Source organism: Diplotaxodon limnothrissa, linkage group LG3 (assembly GCF_057381915.1).
Source record: "Diplotaxodon limnothrissa isolate DT_005_m linkage group LG3, D_limnothrissa_male_GT1.1, whole genome shotgun sequence".
Lineage (NCBI taxonomy): Eukaryota > Metazoa > Chordata > Actinopteri > Cichliformes > Cichlidae > Diplotaxodon > Diplotaxodon limnothrissa.
The window spans coordinates 8,277,749-8,284,693 of NC_140598.1; positions in this window are offsets into that span (position 1 = coordinate 8,277,749).

Genomic DNA, 6,945 nt, shown 5'->3' on the forward strand with positions numbered 1-6,945 from the left:
AAGTAGCATATGCTAAGGCGCACAGGTCTAAGTTATAGGTCTAAGTTCCCCATAATGCACTGGGTGTTTCTTCTTCACTCAACATGTGTTAGTAGACCTCTCTGCATTCAGTCCGTCTGCCCCTCATCTATCGATGGATGTTTGTTAGAGGCTTTGGTTCCCACTGTCGCTCACAGACGGTCACCTCATGTTTCCTGTGTAACTGCAGGGTCTTTGCCTTATAACATAGAAGCAGCTTGAGGTAACTGTTGTTGTGATGCTGTGTGTGTGTAATAAAGCTCCCTTGCTGACAGTGGGTCACCACAGCTTGTAGCTCCATGTATTTGATGTGGTACGTTTGCCCTCGCTGACACAACCTTAAAGGGATTTGTGTGTATGAATAAAGTTTATTGTTCATACAGTTCATTGCCGTATGTCTGTGAAAGGGTGAATGAGGGTTGTAGCTCCCTCAGCAGCTGTGGAGCGATGGAGATGTGGTTGGTTAGACACGCTGCCCTAGTTTACACTACAAACCACACTCACCTGTTTACACTCCTTTTGTGTTACAACCACCTTGTTACACTCAAACACCAGATGATGCATCTGAGCCAACTAAGGATTCACTGAGACTGAAGAAGCTCGAGATCATAAGAATTTGAGGCTCAGCCTTACAGTATCATAGGAGAATCCAACCATTGTATGTCAAGAGACTATAGACAGTGAAAGCTCCATCTGGAGGAGGAACGACGTGGTTCAGAGCGTTGCCTCCTGCAGCTGGTGACATGTTCAGATTTCAGCTCTGTCGGTTAGAAAGTCTGTTTTTGTTTTTCATCTGTGTGTTGCTCTTTCATCCTTTTCTTCTTCCTGTTTCTTGCATCAAGCTGGCTGACTTCACCACTGATGAGGTAACCATGAGCAGTAAGCCTCGTGTCGCTCACAGTTACATTTAACATAGTGCGATAAACACACTCAGTCATTATAAGGTACATCCTCTAAAGCAGGGGTGCTCAATACGTCGATCGCGATCGACCAGTCGATCGCAAAGGTAGTATTGGTAGATCGCATGGCATTAAAAAAATAGATGCCAGCCTATCATCCATCCCGTCACTTGATTGATACAGGGAAGCCAGTCAGATGACATCAGATTTTTTCTGACGCTTAGGTCGCTGCGCATGCGCAAACAGCGGCGCGAAGTGTAGTAAAACTGACAAGCTAGTCAGCGAGTTAACTCCAATTTTTAGCTCTCGGTTTTTTCTCTTAAACCTGGCCGTCAGCAGCTACTGTCCGGACTATGCATCCCTGGCTGATTCAATTCAGTGCAAGTCATCAGAGTAAACTCAGGTAATGACAAAAAATTTACATAGTTAATTGTGTTGTGAAATATTGGATATTGCGGTTATGCATGTATATACATTGTAGATATAAAGAATCCTCAATATATTTATAAATAAGTATATGTTTTGGATTTTTGTAGTGGGTAGATCATTTTGACTTGGTCATTTTATAAGTAGCTCACATGCGGAAAAAGTGTGAGCACCCCTGCTCTAAAGGTTCACATAACAGACAAACAGGATAATAAAAATAATCTGGTTCTTTGCAGCGTCCTCAGATGAACGACACACGACATTATTACACGTCTCAGTATTTGTTACACTGAACACAAATATAAACACAACACTTTTGTTTCCATGAGCTGAACCGGATCCTGACTGGTTTTGCGACATGTGTGTCATTGTGCTACACATGTACGGCATATTTCAGAGTGGCCTTTTATTGTGGGCAGTCTCAGACACACCTGTGCAATATTCATGCTGTCTAATCAGCACCTTGACATGCCACACCTGTGAGGTGGGATGGATTATCTCAGCTAACGAGAAGTTCTCACTAACACACATTTAGACAGATTTGTGAACAGTGTTTGCGAGCAATGTTCCCTGTAATGTTTCACGTGTCTGAGCGAACACACAAACTCCCTGAGCGTCCCTTGGACCACTGTGAGCAACAGCAGACGTGTGCACTGTGGTCACGCCAGCACCCAAGTTACATGTTTATTAAAATAATCAAATTACAGCATTTATGTTAGACTACTCTTAATTAACTGCTTTAGCCCACTTACAATGAAAATTAAAACAATCTTCTTCATGACCTGTAGCATGTTAACACTATTGGAAGTAAAAATAACTTGAACTTCAATTTTGAAAACACAACTTTCTTTCTTTTTTTTTTGTAAAGCTCTGACTTGTATTATGAGTCTGTGGTCTGGGAGAGAGTCTGTAACTCTGTCTGCAAAATACAGTAAATAATGACCAATGTTGGGCAGTTAATTATATAGTTACTTCTTCAAAAAAGTAACTGAGTTTTGCAAACAAAGTTTTTTGCAGCTGTTTATCTAAAAATGCAGCCAAGGTGTTTTTTAAATAAACATTTCAAACTATTTACAGAACAATCAGCTGTTCTGCATCAAATCTGATGCCACACAAATTATTTGTGTCACTCCAAAAAATAATTTCTGTCCACTATGAGATGAAGGAGAACAACAGCCTGATACCTGCAGGCCTGACAGCAGCAGATGTATCACTGCTGTAACACCTGTAAACCATTGTTCTGACACACACAACAAAACTATTGACTACACTACACACTAACTACACACTGACTACACACTGACTACACACTGACTACACACTAACTACACACTGACTACACACTGACTACACACTGACTACACACTGACTACACACTAACTACACAAGATTTGTGCTAAACTTGGCAATCACATCTCAAACACGCCGTCACTCCTAAAACTTCCCCCTTCCTAAACAACTAAATGTCATGTTGCCATATCATTTTTTGATTGGTCCAAATGGTGCATTTTTCCACCAATAGGAAAGGCTGGTGGGGGTTTGTTTTGGTGTTGTTTTTGCTCACAGGCTTTCGAGCGTTTTCCTTATAAAACGGCGTTTTTACCGTTTCTTCCCGCAGTAAATATAAACAACGACAGTATTCAGGAAGAAAACCAAACATTGCAGATATTTTATCATAACTCTGGTTTTACGCGGCCGATCAACACAATTTAAAAACTGGTATAAAGTCCACACTTTGTCCGTCAGTTGTTCCGTCTGTCCTGCTCACATCTCCAATGGTTGTACACGTTGTCATTAACGTGGCTTCACGCCACATCAGCCGCTTTGCTAAAACACCGGTGTCGCACATAAGGACGCTGTCATAGCCTGTCAACCACGTTGATTAGCTGCGTATATACGAATGTGAATCGCGTGATTGGCTGGACTATGGGATAAGGTGGCCTCGTTCTGATCCCATACGGGAGCAGCCAGTCACTGACTAACACTGCAGAACAATTGTTAAAGTTTTCATTTTAATTTCAATTCAGGTGATTTTTTTTTTTTTTTTTTTTTGTGCGCAACGCAGATTTTCTGTGCAGAGACTGTGCCAGCAGTGCACAATTGTGCACGCGCGCAGCTTAGAGGGAACATTGCTTGCGAGTGTCGGGTCTTTTGTGTTTGTAGAAAATGTTTCATATCTTTGAGTTCAGCTCATGGAAAACAGGAGCAAAAACAAAAGTGTTGCGTTTATATTTTTGTTCAGTGTAAACGATAAAACATCAGGTTTGACCCAGAATACAGTTTGATCCACATGGTGGCGCTGTGAAAAGTGCGCGCTGTACTGGTGGCACCAGTGTCCCCAGCCCACAGACCAGTGCTGCCACTAATCGAGTTTCATTAGCAGCATCTAAATGCTGTTTAAAGGTGGACTTCATCTGTCACACAGGAGCAGTTTGGCTTCGCTTTGCTTAAATAATGACCTGGTGTATTTCTTTTTTTTCTTTTTGTTGCCTGTCCCATTTGGTTCTTTAGCCATCAGAATTGTTGTCTGAAGACCAACAAGGATACCCAATGGATTTACTTTGCCAAATGGATCATCGTGGCATTGCCGTATTGGTCCATTTGGTCGATCTTTGTTTTTATTATTTATTATATTTTATTTTCAGATGTTACAGACGGGACAGACATGAGTGAGGGATAGGAAAGGGAGAAAGAAAGAGGAAGGAAAGGAAAAACAGAAGGGGAGAGGGACAGTGAGAAAGGGGGGGAGAAAAAAAAATCTCCTGGATCACCTGTTGAGAGAAGAATAGAAGACAAGCAAAAAAACAAAAAAAACAAAGCAACATACTAAACACAACACCATCGCATTAGTCTAGTTTAGTGTAAACAGCAGTAAATACTAAATATTCAATGTTGTTGTGCAGCACGCAGGACAGATGTGCTTCCAAGTAGCAGCCAAGAAAGGTGTAATTTAAGTCTACGAGCAGTGAACACCCGTGTGCATACCTGTGTGGATCAGCATGCTTGTATTCCAAAGGTTTCTCCATGTAACGATCTGCTAGGGAGTGTGGGGGGGCCACAGCCCCGTCCTCCAGGGTATGAAGCAGGTATGGAGGAGATCAAAACTCCAGACATCCAGAGGCCCCCAGAACACAAGAGACCAAGGAAGACCAACAGAGGGGCAGCCGCGCCACTGTCCCAGCAAGAGCTGAGGAGAGTCCCAGATGAGGGCTCATTCAGCAGCCGCGGAGCAGAAGCCAGGGGGAGTTGCAGTGACGCGCCCGTGAGCTCCGCCGGCAGCCAGCTGTGCCTGAGTGACCGAGCCCCAGACCGAGAGGCCGGGGGCACCCCACCTCCGAAGTGGCCCGAGCGAGCCCCAGGCTCCAGGCCCCGATAAGCGGCCGCCAAGGAGTGAGCCGGTGTGTGCCTGGACGCCCATCCCCGGACACAAAGAACCACCAACGCACCGATGTCTGAGGGAGTCCGCCACTGGCAGGGGAAGTGGTGGTGGGGGGAGATAGGCCTCCAAACCTTGGAGGGCCTGAGGTGTCCCCAGAGAGGTGGTGTCTGATACCCAACCTGACATATAGACACAGACATACAGGCACACACAGATACAAACATCCATTCCCACCCTCATGCTCTCATATGCACTCACTCCACACTCAACCAACGTGGAGACAGACATAAAGAGACGCTGTATACACGATCACACTCCCCAAGCGTACTCTACGAACCGGGTCTAGGTACCCTTGCCCCTGGAGGGGGGAACTGCACCCAGACCCAGGTGGTGTTACCCTTTTCCCTGCGGTGGGGAGAGGCAGACCGCCCCGACTCCGCAGCAGCAGGGAGGCCCCACACCCCAGACCGCAGTCGGACGGCCAACTCCTCCTCCTAGCCCCCCCGCTCCAGCAGGCCGCAGAGAACGGGGGTGAGAGAAGACTCCAAACCTCCCTCCACCCGCTCATTGTAGTGTTGATGCATGTGTGTTCTAAGGTGCAATTAAAACCCAGGAGGGCATGGAGCTACCTGCCAGAGAGCAGCAGGTAAGCGCATAGTCCCTCCTGTTAGCCCTCAATGTCTAAGTGTATTTAAAATTGAGAGGTGGGCAACGACGCCAGGGGTGAGGTGTACACCCTGATGGTAACTTGGACTCCGTGATTGTGCCCACCCCCAAGATCATTTGTCATCGTCATTTGTTTCTCTTTGCATGAGCGTCCCATAGTGATGTCTGTCTCTCTTCTTGTTGTCCAGCTCAATCACAGAGGAAACAAACCAATCTGGTCTGAGACAGGACGTCACAAAGACCTTACAGGAAGCTAATCTATCATCTGATTCTTCCTGCGCTACACATTCACACTCCCACAGAATCTTACTATCATTAATGTCTGTCTTATGGTTTTATTATTTAACGTTGAGCAGTTTACGCACGAGCAGGGGAAAGGTGCATTAATCAGGGACTAGTTTTAGTGGCGGATTAATTGTGGTTTTTAAACCTGTAAAAGAGGCCGTATTGTTACGTTTTATTATTTTATTGAATTAAAAAGGGAAGAAGATACAAACACAGCTTGGTTTACTAACTAATAAGGTCAGGATTGTACTCAGTTGTAGTTATGTGTGCCTCTGCAGGTGGTTTAGTTTTTTTATTTGAATAAATTGTTCAGTAAAATCAGGGATTTGTTTACACACAAGAATCTCCAAACAGGGAATAAATGGACTGATGTTTATATAGAGCGCTTTTCAACTACATATAAGCACTCGAGGTTCTTTGTTACTACAAGATCCTTAGCTGGATTGGAAAGCACTATAGAAAACATTTACTCAGAGAAACCGAACATTTTTCTTTTGACACTCTCCTTAAACCTCAGAACAAACTCTGTGCTCGCTGTGGATTCGTGTGAACTCTGACCTGAATCCAAGGTCGTTTTTTGCGAGATGCCCACGCTGTAGCATCACGGTGTAGTCCTGTCGCGTTTCTGTGGTTAATCAGAGCGAGACGACGACTCCACCAGAGGATCGCATACTTTTCATCCACGTCAGATCATTTTATCTATAAAACAGTGAAGTGATGGAAACGGAGTACTCAGGACTTCCCCGAGCCACCGCTTAGTGAGCTTTTGTTGGAATGTCAGTCATGTGATGATTACAGACCGCCGAGGACGAAATTATGGAGCAGCCGCACACACATGATGCCTGATCCCATCTGCCGGTGGATCACTGACTTCCTGTCGGACAGGAAGCAGCATGTGAGGCTGGGAAAGAATGTCTCGGACTCCCGGACCATCAGCACCGGCTCCCCTCAGGGCTGTGTTCTTTCTCCTCTGCTCTTCTCCCTGTACACCAACTGCTGCACCTCCACCCACCAGTCTGTCAAGCTAATCAAGTTTGCAGATGACACCACCATTATTGGACTCATCTCGGACGGGGATGAGTCTGCCTACAGGAGGGAGGTTGAACGTCTGGTGTCCTGGTGCAGCCACAACAACCTGGTGCTGAATGCCCAGAAGACAGTGGAGATTATTGTGGACTTCAGGAAGCACACAGCCCCACTCCCCCCCATCATCCTGTCTGACACCCCCATCACCTCTGAGGACTCATTCCGCTTCCTGGGTACCACCATCAC